Source organism: Balaenoptera ricei, chromosome 18 (assembly GCF_028023285.1).
Source record: "Balaenoptera ricei isolate mBalRic1 chromosome 18, mBalRic1.hap2, whole genome shotgun sequence".
Classification (NCBI taxonomy): domain Eukaryota; kingdom Metazoa; phylum Chordata; class Mammalia; order Artiodactyla; family Balaenopteridae; genus Balaenoptera; species Balaenoptera ricei.
This window is the reverse complement of record NC_082656.1, coordinates 49,838,218-49,855,149: the sequence shown is the minus strand read 5'-3', so window position 1 is coordinate 49,855,149 and position 16,932 is coordinate 49,838,218. Positions and strand designations below refer to the sequence as shown.

The 16,932-nt window shown below is 36.6% G+C and overlaps 1 protein-coding gene across 2 annotated transcripts in view; it reads right to left on the bottom strand.

The window, feature by feature from the left end:
- Positions 1–7,967: 7,967 nt before the first annotated feature.
- Positions 7,968–16,932, bottom strand: part of LOC132352308 (basic proline-rich protein-like) — a 106,919-nt gene continuing 97,954 nt past the window's right edge. For both annotated transcript variants that reach the window (XR_009498655.1, XR_009498658.1), the window contains one exon: positions 7,968–8,374. The gene's annotated coding sequence lies outside the window, so the exon portion shown is untranslated. The remainder of the gene's footprint in view (positions 8,375–16,932) is intronic.

The following is a 16,932-nucleotide window of genomic DNA, read 5'->3' as shown; positions in this document are numbered from 1 at the left end:
CTGCCCTGGAGATGGGCATAGATGCCCTCTTTTGCCAGAGTCATCACCACTCCTTAATGTCTTATGCCAGTCCACTTCATGCACTTACCTGCCGGACTATTACAGGCAATTACATTTGAAACCCTTGATAAATATTGAAAGTGGCTAGAAACTCTTCAAGAGGAACCATTTGTTAAAATTCAATTCCCTTTCATGATTAAAAAAACCCCAAAACTCAACAAACTAAGAATAGAAGGAAAGCACCTCAACATAATAAAGGCATATATGAAAAATCCACAGCCAACATTATACTCAGTGGTGAAAGACAAGCTTTTCCTCTAATATCAAGAAGAAGGCAAGGATGTCTGCTTTCACACTTCTGTTCACATTGCACTAGAAGTCCTAGCCAGAGCAATTAGGTGAGAACAAAAGGCATCCAAATTGGAAAGGAAGAAGTAAGATTATCTCTGTTCATAGATGACATGATCTCATATGAGAAAACTCTAAAAGTTTTACCTATAAAAACCTGTTAGAACTAATAAACAAACTTAGCAAAGATGGCAGGATACAAAATATACACCCAAAAAGCAGTTACATTTCTGTACACTAACAATAAAAAGTCTGAAAAGGAAATTAAGAAAACAATTCCACTTACAGTGGCATCAAAAACAATAAAATACTTAGGTATAAATTTAACCAAGGAGACAGAAGACTTTTACGTGAAAACTACATGACACTGCTGAAAGAAATTGAAGAAAAAAAACAATAAATGGAAAGACATCCCATGTTCATGGATTAGAACACTTAATCTTGTTAAGAAGTCAAAACTATCCAAAGTGATCTGAAGGTTCAATGTAATCCTTATTAAAATCCCAATGTTATTTTTGCAGAAATAGAAAATTCCATCATAAAAGTTTTATGTCATCTCAAGGGACTTTCAATAGCCATAACAATCTTGAAAAAGAACAAAGTTAGAGGTCTTATACTTCCTGTTTCCAAAACTTACCACAAAGGTACAGTAATAAAAACAGCATGATGCTGACATAAAGACAAACATAGCCCAATTGGTATAAAATAGAGATCCCAGAAATAAACCCTTGCATGTATAGTCAAGTGATTTTCCACAAGAGAACCATGGTCATTCAGTGGAAAAAGGACCATTTTCTCAACAAATAACATTGAGAAAACTAAATATCTAGATGCAAAATAATGAAATTGGATCCTTACCTTACACTATTTGGGAAAAATAACTAAAAATAAAAAACTATAAACATAAAAAAGCTATAAAACTCTTAAAAGGAAACATGGAGGAAAAGCTTCAAGGCATTGGATTTGGTGACAATTTCTTGGATATGGCACCAAAGAACAAGCAATTAAGGAAAAAATAGATAAGTTGGACTTCATCAAAACTAAAATCTTCTGTGCATCAAAGACCTCTATCAACAGAGTGAATAGTAGACCCAAATAATGACAGAAAATATTTGCAAATCCATATATGGTAAGAAATTAATAGAACATATTAGAATGCCAGAACATATAAAGAATGCCTATAACTCAAGAACAAAAAAACCCCCTAGATAACCCAATCAAAAAATAGGAAAAGGACATGAATGGATATCTACCTGTAGAAAATATAAAAGAAGTACTTAAAAAGATACTCAATGTCACTAGTCATTAGGGAAATGAAAATCAAAACCACAATGAGACACCACTTCACACCCATTAGGATGACAATTATGAAAAACAAAACAAAACCTAGAAAATAGAAGATAACAAGTGCTGGTGAGGATGTGGAGAAATCAGAACCATTGGGAATTGCTGATGGGAATGTAAAATTATTATAGCAGCTATGGAAAACAGTATGGAAGTTCCTCAAAACATTAAACATAGAATTACCATAACACATGGCAATTGCTTTTCTGGGTATATACCCAAAATAATTGAAAGCAGGGATTTAAACAAATAATCGTACACCCATGTTTATAGTAGCATTAGCTGCAATAGCCAGGTTATACTGCAAAGCCAAAAGAAACCCAAATTTCCATTTACAGATGAGTAGACAGATGAAATGTGACACAATGCAATATTACTCAGCCTTAAGAAGGAACGAAATTCTGACACATGCTACAACATGGATGAAGTTCAAAGACATTATACTAAGTGAAATAAGCTAATCACAAAAGGGCAAATATTGCATGATTCCACATATATTAGGTACTTAGAGAAGTCAAATTCATAGAGACAGAAAGGAGAATGGTGCTTACCAGGGGCTGAGGGGAGGGGAAATAGGCAGTTATTGTTTAATGAGTACAGAGATTCAGTTTGAAAAGGTGAAAATATTCTGGAGATGGAGGATGAAAATGGTTGTGTAACATTGTGAATGTACTTAGAGCCACAGATCTGTACACTTAAGAATGGTTAAAGTGGCGATTTTTATGTTATATATATTTTACCACAATGAACAAAAAGAGGGCAACTGTTAGCAAAGAAGAATAGAATAACAGAGGTAATGGAAGACAAGGAATGTAAAGAGATAGACTGTCTGGACTTGGGGGTAAATTTTAGACAGAGGGTAGAAAATGCAACAGAGAGACATTTTGAGGGAAGCATTCACTGTTTGTGTAGAAAATATGGAGAATAGTAAAGAACTGAACAGAGATAATTTTTCAAAATATTTTGCTTTATATTAAAAATTCATTATCTTCTATTAATAGTCTCAGAGATATGTCAGTAATGAACTACATTGCTTGTAATTTATTTTGGTTGATAGACTCTTTTTTTTTCTTTGAGAATCCACATGGATTTTCACACAAATCCCAGGTATGTTGAGGTTACACACTTGTTTGTTCAACACTTATTAAGAACCTACTATATCTCCTCTTAAGGTAATTTCAGATATTAGAGAACAGGAATTTAAGACATATATTAAAAGTGTTTATTCTTGTCTTCTGAAATAATATGAAGGAGACTTGTACATATCCTCCTTTGAGTTGACCTTATCCTAAATATCCCCAAAAATGTTTGTAGATTTTTTTTTTTGAAGCATTAGATCTTTCCATATTTGATTTGCTCACTTAGGAAAACAAATTGAAACATTAAAAAACAAGGAATGACCTCTTTTGGTGGAGAAGTGCTAAATGTTCTATTTTTAAAACAACAAATGAACAGAGAAATGGAAAAGGGCAGAATAAACATTTCATTTGACAATCTGTCACATACAAAATCGAGCAGCGAGCCTGTGATGAACAGACCGGTACCACAGATGAACCGCTACATATGGAAGGAACAATAATTTCTCCTCGAATGCTCTTGCTTTTATTCTTCTTCCACAATTCTCTGTAAACTTCCAAACGCAGAGCATACAAGCATCAATAGAGGGGAAAATGAAGACATGGCAAATTCAAGAGCAAATGTGTAAATTTAATTTACCACTGAAGAATATGAGAAATGTGTATAGAGAGCTTGAAATTATGTTTTCATCCCTTTAAGATAACAAGAGTTTTCAGCCTTCTATTGAAATAAGTTCAATAGGAGAAGATTCTTTTTTCAAAACACTTTAAAGTTAAAATTCAATTGGAATATCGAATTAGCTTTCTTCTCAGGGAAACCCCACAATTCATCTATTCTTCTTGAAAGATTGTTTTTTTTTTTTTCAAGAAGAAAGAAAGTTCTGATGAAAATCCTACAAATGTTTGGATTGATGCCATCAAAAAAATGCGTGATCTCTTTAGTGTATCTGAACCCCTTGTTCCACTCAGCAAAACTTTTCTTTGCCTTTAGACAGTTCTCATTCCCATTTGGTTTTATGACTCTCAACCTTTTCAAGACCACTGCCTAATAACTTTCCACTCTCCTCTTTCTCCTGTAAAGGAACTCATCAGCTTATGGCCTTAACTGAACTTATCAGAAACCCACTGCTTTGCATTTTACCTTCTTACATATATCTGGAAACATCCTATTTTCTTTACAAAAAAGTGCTTAAACTCATTAAATGTCAGATTTTCACCTGTAAACTGGGGTAATATAGGGTGGTGTATGAATTGATTAGAGTTAATAATAATAGGTGTGTGACTCAGGATTCTCCAGAGAAACAGAATCAGTAGGAGAGAGAGAGAGGTTTATTTTGGGAATTGTTGGCTTACACAGTTATGGAAGCTGAGAAGTCCCACAATCTGATGTCTGCAAGCTGTTGGAAAGTCAGAAAATCCAGTGGTGTCATTTAGTCTAAGCCCAAAGGTGTTAGAATCCAGGACTGGTGTTGCAAGTCCTCGCCTGAATACAGAAGTCCAAGAACCAAGAGCTCTGACATAGAGGGCAGTAGAAGATGGATGTCTCAGCTCAAGCAGAGAGAGAGAGAGAGAATCCACCTTTTCTTTGCCTTTTTGTTCCATTCAAGTCTTCAGTGGACTGGATGATGATGGAGAGGATGATCTTCTTTACCAATTCAAGTGCTAATCTCCTCCAGAAACAGCCTCACGGACATACCTCGAAATAATGTTTTACCAGCTATCTGGACATCCTGTCTAGTTGACATATAAAATTAACTATCCCAATAGCTTATACGTATTGAGTGCATTATGTGCCGAGCCCTGTTTGCTGTCTAACCTTGGGACCTACACCATGATCCAGAGGTTAAAGCCCTGGATTCTGGATTCAAACTGCCTGGTTTGAAATCTTGCCAATTATTTCCTGCCAATTATTACCACGTCATCATGGGCAGGTTACTTCACTTCAGTATTCATCTGTAAATTATAGTACCTACCTCATAGGGCTCTTATGAGGAGTAATTGAGTTATTAATAGTACCTGCTGTTTGTTAAATAAAAATATACTTACATAGAATGAATACGTCACATTTTAAATACTTATGAAGTGCTTGAATATCATGAATACTTAATAAAAATTTAGTTATTATTCATCTGTGTTTAGGTATACTATTTTTTATAGTATTGATGGGGTTGGTAACTGAAAAACAGAGTCATTAAAGCAAGAGTGAAAGACAACACCTAGAGGTCTGACTTAACAAGACCATCCTTCTCCCTGGTCAGTCACAGGATCGATGTTTCTGTATTAGCTGGAGAAAGTCATGGGGGTGGGCAGGTTCTTCTGTGAGAATGAATACAGTCTTCTTAGGAATGTTTGCTGTTCTCTTTTTCCACATATCAGGACTTCCTCCAGCTCAGGCACCGTGGAGAAGAAATACAGTTGCAAATTCTCTGACCTCTGTAGTATCTTTTCCTAATAACCTTGGGGGGAGTCACAATGCACAGTTGGAGACATACTGGTTTAAGGTATATTTTCTCTGATGGTTGATGAATGTGTCATATGGGACAAAATCAAAGGCCATCCTGGGGTTGAGACGTATTGCGTTTATTGCTTTTCTGTTATCTACAATGTGCCTTGCTCTGTCAGCAAAGGCTATTAGATTGGTCTTTGATAATTTGCTTTTCTAACTCCTGTTAGTTATTACTCTGCAATCTTAGTATTTACGAATTGATTTTCTGATGATATGCTCCAATAGTTTTCCATATACTAAAGCTAACATGTACTGGTCTATAATTTCTAGCATTTAGAAAAAAATTAAACAAATCTTTATAGAGATCTCTCATCTCCTTTAAGCATCTCTCCCATCACCTATACGTCCTCAGGATAACTCAGCCAATTTATTATTACACTGCAGGGTGCTTGTCATCAGTCCTGCTGAGAAAAGCACGTACACATATTCTAGGTGATTAGACTTTACTGCTTGTATTTAATCTTGTTATCCTTCCTTTTTATCTCTCTCTTTTACTCATTTTTTTCCCCACCTCTCTACCTTGCCTCTTCTTTCCTTTGCTATACAAGTAAAAATAAAGGCCATGTGAAAAAGTACTTGCTTTGGACTTCCTTTAAGTTTCTATCCCTCCCATAATGAAATACTGGTAAGCACCTCCCATTCCAAGTCCACTGCGCAATGCTACTCCTCTCAGAGCCACTTAAAAACCAAGTTCAAAGTCCTGGGAGGATCTAGGAACAAGCTAGAGCTGAGGTTCTCTTGGATCTGTAGCCATATATATGTGGATATATATATATATATATATCCCAGAAGACACACACACACAACTGAAACAAAAATTTTGCAAGCAGAATGTAAATTTATTGCATTGCGACACAGGCTATTTTCTAGTCTATTCTATTTCAATATAAAAAAATCTACTAAATTCATTTAATAAGCTACCAATGATTTGTGATTTGCAGTTTGAAGAACCCTGCTCTAGAGGTGTCTGGACAAAAGGGCCTGCCTGAAAAACTCAAAGAAATACACCACAGTAAAACAGAAGTCTTTCTCTTTTCATGCAGAGTTTTTTGTGTGTGTCTGTGTATGTGGTGTATGTGTGTGTGTACATGTGCCACGTGATAATAGACTGCTTATTTATTTTAAAAAGCAAAATATTTTTCTCAAAAGTGTACCAGGCAACACATCAGGATACTTGGCCAATAGGAAAGCTCTTTCCATGTAGCTGCAGCCTCTGCTGTTGTTGTCCTTTTGCTTAGGGAACACAGAGAAATGAGATCTAGCCTCTGTATTAATTTATGTGGTACGTATTCAAGGCATTAGGAGAAAAGTGAGCTGGAGGGGTTTCCCCTTTGCAAGGTTTGGTTTCAAAGTCTAGAATTTGAATTTTGCTATTGACTGGGTAATGAAACAAATTCAATCTTGTTTTAATGACATTTACTATTAGTTCTTCCTCTCTTCTTTTAAAAAATAAGCTGGAATTGATTCTTAGGTAAGTGATATTTACATTTGTTTCACATGTAAATGACATATTTGTGCACATACAAATGTGTGCATGCTAGTGCACCCTGCTTGTACTTTTGATGCTTTATTCTCTTTAGGAAGAACCCGGAGTAACAAAGCTGAGAACTGCCATCATTAAAATGGAAAGAAGACATCGGAATTGAACATGATAGTAACAAATAAGATTTTGAGAGAGCAGAAAGAATTGTAATTAAAAGACAAATAAGAACCTAGGATTCAGCCATGTAGAAAGCAAACCCTGGCAAGCAAAAACATTAGAATCACGTACAAGATTCATTAGGTTGAACAGAAGCAGCAAAATCCCAGTGTGCGACTAGAAAAGATGCAGACGTTAGATTTAGAAAATGAGAGTGATTTTAGTTGAAGAAGTGAATGGTTCTAGGCTGGCACTAAGAGATATTTAGAAAAACATAGGACTAGCTTTGGGGACTGAATTTGGGGGGAGTTGTCAGGGTCAGGAAGAAAGGGAAACAGTGCCAGATCAGAAGAATCCTGTTTTGTAGCACAGGAAGGGGTAGATGGAGGAAAGTGGCTGCTCAATTTGTTGGTTTCCTTTCACTCAAGTTTGTGTCCAATCAGAGTGCCTCTGCAATCAGCAAAATGTAGAATATGAGAAACTCCATGGATTCTCGCTCTTTCAACAAATGATTTACTAGGGGGAACACATACAGTGAAAGAGTTAGGAGATATATCAACCAAAAGTAATGCATGGACCTTCCTTGCATCCCAATTTGAACAAATTAACTCAAAAAAAACTGTATGAGACTGACTATTGGGGAAATTTGATTTCCCCAACATTTGATGATATTAAGGAAATACCATGAATTTTTGAGGTGTGATGGTATTGTGAATGTATTAAAAAACAGTGCTTATTTTTCAGCAGTACATGTTAAAATACTTCGGGATGAAATTATATGATATCTGAGGTTTTCTTCAAAGTAAAGCCATATTACAGGCAGGTTCAGGTAGATGATAAATTTTCCAAGGCCCAGGAAAGAAAGGAGTGTTTGCTGAGAATTTTGTCTCTAAATGGGTGGGCCACAGAAGTTCTGATTCTGTAATTATGAAGAGAATCAATCATGCTCTATGTGTGACATTATGACAATATTTCAGAGGTCTTTATTAATATCCATTTATGAATTATTATTAATTATAACTTATCTAAGTGTGCCTAGGAAAAAACCCCTTGATATGAGGATCCCCCGCTATATCTTTGTTCCTGCTCTCTTTCTGTACCCTCCTTGTCACTGCCGCCACATACTTCACCATCATCTCTGCAAGTTCAAAGGCTGTGTTGTCTTCCAGCTCAAATGCCATCCCTACATGAAGCCTCATATTGTTCCCTTCTATGGATAAGACTCTGTCTTGACCTCTTTTATGACACTTACACACTCTGCAACATTCTGTAGCTGTGTCTCTACACGTTCCTATCCTCAACTGAACCAGGAGCTTCTTGAAGACAGGGTCCATTCCAATCTGCTATGTCTGTGTATCCAGTCGCATTCAGTGCTTCTCTTGGCCTGAAGAGGGCCTCAGTGAATGTCTATTGACTGATTTAAATGAATAAATGGTGAGCGAAAATGTTTCCAGGAAACATCTGCAAGGAAAGGCGAAAGCAAAACAACAGCGTCACTTTGGATTGCTGTAAAGTAGTCTTCAGAGATGAAGAGATTCTTCGAGACTTAATTAACAATAAAAACTTCATCAAGTCATAACAGCAGCTAGTTTTAGTTGCAGCTTTGCCACAAAGCATCCTTCGCTTTCAATAGCAGATCAATGGTCACATTTTGTAGAATGGTTTGCTCATAAACTGTCAAAATCCGAAGAGCTCTTTGGGACATAAAGTAAGATAAACTGAAGTGGAATCAGCTATCCTGAAAGTTAAAACTACTCCTCTAAGTACAGAATGCATGTTTACTGTTTCATGAGCCTGTTGGTAGTTTCCCTAAAATGACCAACATTAGAACCATGGAAACATTTTACAGATTACACCATAGCCATTCTTGTCTTTTCTCCTCTGTAACGATTCTATAATGTGTTCATTATGGGAAAGCACACCCTAACAATGCCTCACTGCATTTTAAGGGAGCAATATTTGAAAGAATTGCTGTGAGTCCAACAATCATTAAAAAATCATGATGTATAGACCAAAACTTCTTTTCAGAGAAGTTAAGTTGCAGAAAGGCTCCAGGGCTGTATACTGTTTGGGCTAGTTTATACCCTGCTGCTAAATACTTTAGTGGTTGGAATAAAAACTGTCAAAAATTTTTAAGTTATTTGATGTTTTAAAAATTCTTATTTTAAAATAATGCAGAATAATAATATTGACACTCTTTAAGTTAAGGGATAATTGCAAAAGATTTTTTTAAATGTACAAATCTAATTATTGCAGCATAATTGGAGAGAAAAAGAGAAGGGAATAATTTTTGATTCTATATGAGGTAATGAAATAAGTAACCATCAGACAGTGAACATTTTATTTGTTTTCACAGTAGTCTTGACAGGTAAGATAGATGTGGAGAGACTGGCTATTTTCTCCTCAAATTCTTTCCTTCGGGCTGGGACTCAGGCGGGGCAAGTGAGACATCTAGGGATACAAAATATCAGGAGGCACCCATTCTCAGGTTCCTGCAGATACCAATCCTGCACTCACAAGACTCTGCCCTTGCCTGACCTTGAGAATGAGTGGCTCCTTAAGTTTTCATGCTAAGCACCTTTCTTGTTTCACCCTAGTTGCAGCACGTTTCTTGCTGGGTAATTAGACTACATTTCCCAGCCTCCCAATTTAGGAGTTTTCTTGTGAACAAATTCTATCCCATGGAATAGAGATGGAAGAAGTGTTTGCCCCTTCCAGCTGTGATCTATGAAATCCTCCGAATTACCATCCTCTGTGGTATTTTTTCTGTTTTTCAGCTGAATAGAGAGGACTTTAAGGACCTAGGGGAGGGCAGAGCCACAATTTGGAAGGAATCTGGGTTGCTGAGTTGCACCTTAGAGAAGAAATGCTCAAGAGAGCTACCTCAGCAGGTATGCCTGTGTTAGGTGCTCAAGTGAGTGAAAAATAAACTTTTGTTATCTTAAGACAGTAAAATTTGGAAGTTGTCAAGCATCTAGCCTCAGATTTATGGTAGGTATAATTCACATTTTTCTGGAGGGAACTGAGGCTCAGAGATCTTAAGTTAGCTGCCTAAGGTCATATAGCCCGTGATGGTAAATCTAGGAGTTGAACTCTAGTCTATCCGACTCCAAAGTTCATGCTTGTTCAACCTGCTCCCATTATATTCTAGACATTACTGGAAGTGACGACCAGGAATATACTCAATGAAGGCAGCAAATCTTTCCAAATATGTATGCAATGTGATAGTTTCTCCAACACATGAAACCATAGAGGTTTTAAGTTAAGCTGAAATGCCCCTGAATGCCACTGGAATGGCATTGTCCTTTTCAGTAAGCCATTTTGGGTAGGTAAATTTACTTGCAAAAGGCAGCCCTGTTGTTTGGATTTAAGCAATTCCAGAAGGCTCCTCCCACCCCACCCCCCTCCACACACACATTATAGCCCCTGCTTTCCACTTTGGTTCACCAGATCCTTCCAGAAGCTGGCTCTGGTTTCCATTAGGTTCAGCCCAAAGATTGTGGCATGCGAAAGTTGATGAAATAATAACATGTCGTAGAGAAGAAATATTCCCCCTTCTTCTTTATGATCCCAAATTTTTCTGGGAGAAACTCCTATTCAAACAATGAAGCCATTATTATCTATTTGTTACCCTTGCAAAAGAGAGCTCATTTAGAGATCTATAATCTGCAATATGAACAGATATACAGGGTCTGTTTGCTTTTTTGTGGAGAGAGGGGGCAAGCCAATTACAGGGAGCAACACAGAGACAAGGGCAGGAGCACAGCCTGTGGAAATCCACCTTTGAGTCATTTCTTAGCACGTTAGCGCTCCAAACAATGAAGTTACCATTTTTTCTCTCCTCAGAGCAAATCAGCAAGGAGAGATGTGGGCTCAAAAATAAAACAATGAGATATCTTTTACTTCTCCATGGTTTTATGAATCACTCTATGGCAGTTTCCCTCCCAATGTTTCCTAACTGGGAAATGTGGAAACATCTACCTTTCTAGATTGCTTCTTTTACAGTTGGATAAATAAGGACTCAACATAACGTAAATATTGGCTTCCTTAATTCAAATAATGAAGTAACGTGGCCTGATGCAAGACCACAGTATTTGCTTTTAGAAGAGTGTGGTTATTTTTTCTGGTTCCTTTAAATACTAGATAAATAATAGAAACATCGTCGAATGTCTCTAAGATTCTCTTTCCCATTTATAAATTGAACACATTAGTAATACCTGAATCACAAGGTAAAATGTTATGGATATCCTTATAATAAAATTGATCATGGAGGATAAAATTAAACCATTTATATGATAGTGCTAATTACAGATATTCTTTATTATTTTTTATTTCTCTGTTTTTCAGATTTTGTTATGTCACAGTAAACTGAGGTATATACAGACATAGAGCTAACACGAAATGAGCATCTTTTTTAAAGGGCACTGCTTACTTGGTTTGGCCAGCGAAAGCACCACAATTTTGATTACAGTTTTCAGGTAGAATGACTTTTCTAGATATCCTTTCAACCATTTTTTTTCCACCTACCCTGGGAACTCCAATAGAGAAAAAACCATGCCTGTACTGTTCTCTTTCATATCTTCAGCCTCTAGAATAGAACTTTCTAAAAATACACACATTCCTAGTATTCTGTTCTAGATACATTCCTCATCACACTAATTTTATCCACTCTCAAGATTTCAAACCATTTTTATGCTAAAGAATCTAAAGTATGTATCTCCTGATCTCTTGATGTCCTGATATATATACATACACCCTTTCCCACACTCAACCATCTGTGTACATAACCTATTGAATTTTCTGCAGATATATTTTTTTAATTTTTTATTTTTATACAATTTTTAAGGGTACTTTCCATTTACAGTTACTGTAAAATATTGGCTATCGCCCCCGTGTTGTACAATACATCCTTGAGCCTATCTTACACTCAATAGTTTGTGCTTCCCATTTCCCCCACTATATTGCCCCCCCCAACTGGTAACCACTAGTTTGTTCTCTATATGCATCTGCTTCTTTTTTGTTATATTTACTAGTTTGTTGTATATTTTTATTATTTTTAAAATAAATTTATTTTTTTTATTTATTTATTTTTGGCTGCGTTGGGTCTTCGTTGCTGTGCGTGGGCTTTCTCTAGTTGTGGCGAGCGGGGGCTACTCTTCATTTTGGTGTGTGGGCTTCTCATTGCAGTGGCTTCTCTTGTTGCAGGGCATGGGCTCTAGGCGTGCAGGCTCAGTAGTTGTGGCGTGCAGGCTCAGTAGTTGTGGCTCACGGGCTCTAGAGCGCAGGCTCAGTAGTTGTGGCGCACGGGCTTAGTTGCTCTGCAGCATGTAGGATCTTCCCAGCCCAGGGCTCAAACCTGTGTCCCCTGCATTGGCAGGCAGATTCTTAACCACTGCGCCACCAGGGAAGTCCTGTTGTATTTTTTCGATTCTGCTTATGTGATATCATACAGTATTTGTCTTTCTCTGTCTGACTTATTTCACTTAGCATAATGCCCTTCAAGTCCATCCATGTTCTGCAGATATTCTTAAACTCAACATCCAACAGGGATCTCTAGACCTTCTCCCAAATTCTTACTTTTTCTCCTTTTCTTTCACCAAATGATGACACCATTCTTCATCTAAGACAGGAGTCAGCAAACTACAGCCAGAGGGTTAAATTTGGCCCACTGTGAATTTGGCCTGCTTGAAAGTAAAGTTGTATTGGGGCACTGCCATCCCATACATTCACACACTGTTTCTGGTTGCTTTTGCACTTACAACCACAGAGTTGAGTAGTTGCAACAGAGATCTTATGACCTACAACCTTAAAATATTATCTGGTCCTACACAGAAAGAGTTTGCCAATCCCTGATCTAGGGCAACCAAGGAAGAAATCCAGGACAGATCATTGATGTCACCCCAAGCCCTGTCCCTCATTCCCTCATCCAATTAATTTCCATATCCATTCATTTTTACCTCTTAACTAGTTCCTCAGTTCTCTCTCTGTCTCTGTTTTTACTATCATTGAGGCCTAGTTCGGGCCCTGATCAATTTTATCCAGACTATTACAGTATCCTAACTGCCCTTCCTGCCATTATTCTTGATCATCCTATAGCCATCCTCCACACTTTAGTCAGAATCACTAATTAAAAAATAAATTTGATTCTATCCTCCATTCCAGAAATTCCCTTTTGGCTCTCTAACAACCAAAGGATTAACTGTCATTGCCATGACATAGGCTACACGAATCTGGCACTTTTAAATATCTGCGGCTTCATTATCCACCACTCCTTGCTCTATTTCAGTCTTTAGCATCATGAAACTACTTACCGTTCCCCTGCAGGCAATTTGCTATTCCTCACTTGAGTTTATGTCTTTGTTCATGCTGCCCTTTCTTCCTGGAATGCCCTCTCATTCCCCGCCTCACCGCACCTGACCAATATGCACACATTTTTTCATTCTCACCTGTTATAGCCAAGGATGGATCCCACCTAAGAAAACAGTCCTCAACTCCTCCATCTTAGTGACATAGATTTATTTAATCCAGAATCCCTTTGTTTAAGCTAGTTTGGGTCTGTGACTGTGTTTTGCTTTTTCACTTATAACCAAAAGAATTATACTACTAAATATCCTCAATAGCCTAAGAGTACCTTGAAGAGAGGAACTGTGCTTTTCACATCTTTGTTTCTTCAGTGTCTCATGGAGTGCCTAACACATAAGAGGATCTGAAAAAATATTTCCTTAATTAATAAATATATTTGTAGCAAAGCCTTGAAATTATTCTATGGTGTAAAGCCTATCTAAATCAATAAATTTACTCTAATTTAAAATGACTGAACTTACACTAGGGATTGACTAGGAATTGAAAGCCATATAAATTCACCAATATATAACCAGTTTACACAGCCAATGATAAATAATATTCAGTAGGATTTTGACAGCCACTTCTAATCTAGTCTCATTAGGAAATTATCATAATCTTGTACCTATGGAAAATGTCCCTCCCTGTTTTTATCCAGTTGTTTAATTTGTTTTCACTGGATCTGTGCCATCTTCTCATCTCCTGCATCTTACACTGTTCTAGATTTTATTGAGATTTCTAGACAATACTGGTTTTCAGCATGTTTAGCTTAAAACATTTGAAATATTTTTATTCTCCCAAAAATTCCATTTTAAGTCAGACTATTCATTCAGTGTATTTACTGAATTACTAATGCAATACTTCACAAGTCTGGATAACCCTATTAATTCCAATGCTTACTTTGAACAATGTCTCCTGCCTGTTACCCCAAGAAGAAATTCTCTTTTGGTAAACCTGTACGGGAAGAATGTCATTCTATTGCACTGCGGCTTTCTTTCCTTTTCTCATGGAAATGAGAAAAATTTTACAGTCACTTCCAATTTTCTTTTTTTTTTCCTATCAAAGTCACCATATGCGTTTCTACCAATTTATGGCTCTGGCAGCTTCTGCTCCAGATCAGCAGATCTTAGTTGCTGTATCTTTCTGGACACACCTGTCTCTCTGTTTGCTCTGAAACCTCAGCTCCCTGAAGAGTCAATGAACAGTCTTTGATTTTCTGTTTGTCCAGTTTCTTCTTGCAAGGATAGAAGTGATGACTTCCAAGCTCTTTACATGTTGAGTCACAAGTCAGACCATGCTTTTTAAAGGGTAAGAGAATTGTATCTGGGATTGAAGATAAACTTTCCCAATTCATATAAACTGATAATCCAATTATATTTTAGATGTCACTAAACATATATGTCAGCTTTCAGAAATCGTGATTTTAACACTTAAGTTTCATGCCCGCTTTAAGAGATCTAAATCACAATAGTATTCGAAAAAAATAAATAACTGATCTTCCAATAGTTTTACCACTCATGTGCTAGTCATGATATCTGCCCGATCAAAACTTGATCTAAGGGAAATGGCTCTGACTATATGGTCACCTATTATGGATGACACTACCCAGAAAGAAATGGAGATTCTGACTTAAGAGATAGGAATTTGGAAAGACAAAGGAAATTAATCACTAGTGGTGGGAGAAGTAGCTAAAAGAATATACCACCAGAAACCATTATGCAGAGAAGAAACAAAGAGGGGTGAAGGTCACAAGTGAGTCAAATATATAAGGAAGCAGGATATGAGTAGACAGATGCTTTGAGGGAAGAGCAGAAGGTGTGGTGGTGAGAAAAAGCAGCACAAACCCAGAAGAGAGCAGACTGAAGGGAGTGCCAAATCCCACCAGCAGTACGTACTTAGGGGGAAGGGGGTGTGGGGGGGAGGAGGTGTGGTTATGCTCTCCTACTGTCAGAATTCCAGAGAAGCCTGTGGGGTTTTGAAAACTACCGTACACCACAAGCAGCACCAATTCTTACAGCAGTGAAGATCAACCCTATTGTGGCTCCAGCTGCCGTTGAGTTCTGCTTGGTTACTTTTCCTGGGATTTTTTTGTTTGTTTTTCGTTTTGGGGGTGTGTCTGTTTTTGTTTGTTTGCTTGTTTGTTTTTGGTAAAATCTACTTGGCTAAAGGTCTTAATTCTTTTTTTTTTTTTTTTTAATATTTTACCTGGTTGCATTTATTTAACCAATTTTTGTAAGTTAAAATTATTGAAGGAGAATAATGGATACTCCTTAGAATACAAACAAAATTGGGGAGAAATAGAATAAGGTTTGATAAATAACCACTGAACCCCAGGAACTCTGCTAACCTCACTCATATATTATATGTCATCTCATTTAATCATCATCATAAGCCTAAATGTAAGCAAGTGTTGGTGTAAGACTAAAAATTAAATATATATATATATTTATCTGGGTTAGCAGTTTTTGATTCAGCAGCTTATCGAAGCTTATTCAATAAGCTTAGCTTATTGAATCCCTCTAGGTTTATCCTATGTTACACATGCTGTTTTACTCTCTAAACCCAATTAAAATGTTTCTGCCTTATATCACAATTTTGAACAGAACTTTAATAGAGGAACTTCAAACAGGGTAGTAATAGTGGGCTTTTTTTCCACTGGAACTGCTGAATAAAGGTCTTAATTCTTTATTCCGAAATGTATCCAGATAATAAACATTTCTATCGCTTAAAATAACTTGATCAACTCTGTTCCATAACCTTAGGGTTTATCCAGGGGAGGAAAATTCAGACCCAATGTCAAATTTTAAGTGAAAGAAAAAATTTCCATAGTGCTTATCTTGACACCTTTTCAACATCTTTTTCTATTCATGTGCTTCTTCATAGACACTTTACCATCCTCCAGCTTCCATGATGTTAATTAATAAGAAAGAACAAAATGTTAATGCATACGTGGATGTTAATGGTGGGTTAATGTGTCAGCTTTTCCTAGGTAACATATTTGCTTTTGAAAGTTTTTCCACAGTAGAGATGGAGGCTGGAATCAGATAAAAAATTTTATTATGGTTATGATTAATGTCATTCCATTTTTACCCAGGTGCTGCTTTGGAGCTCATGCTGGTAGCCTTGGAAAAGAAGTTATATTTGTCCCACATTGTTATACAACTGGATGCTCCAGCTGTCAGAATTAAGTAATGTTGATTGAATACATTTCAATCAAATCAATATTTTGATATGAGTCCCTCTATTTTGTGCATTTGTTTCACAATGCTTTTTTTTTTTTTTTTTTTGCTATACAATAGGTTCTTGTTGGTTACCTGTTTTAAATATAGCAGTGTGTACATGTCAATCCCAAACTCCCACAATGTAAATTTATGAGGCCCTTAATATTCTCTTTCACATGACTCTTTCTAGATTTCTTGTATAGGGCACCTTAAACCCATTTACTTTTTGTAAGATTCTACCGTTGCATTTTCTATATATCCACATATCACAATTCATTCTTACACAACATAATAAAACACTTCAAAATTTCTCCTCCCTATTCTCCCCCTCCCTTTTTTCTATTCCCTTGAGATTATCCAATTTCAAAGATTTAAGCTAATCCAAAGAATAAGAGAAAATTCAGGAATTTTTTCAAGATTCATAAATACGATTCAACTTAGAATTTAGAATACTCA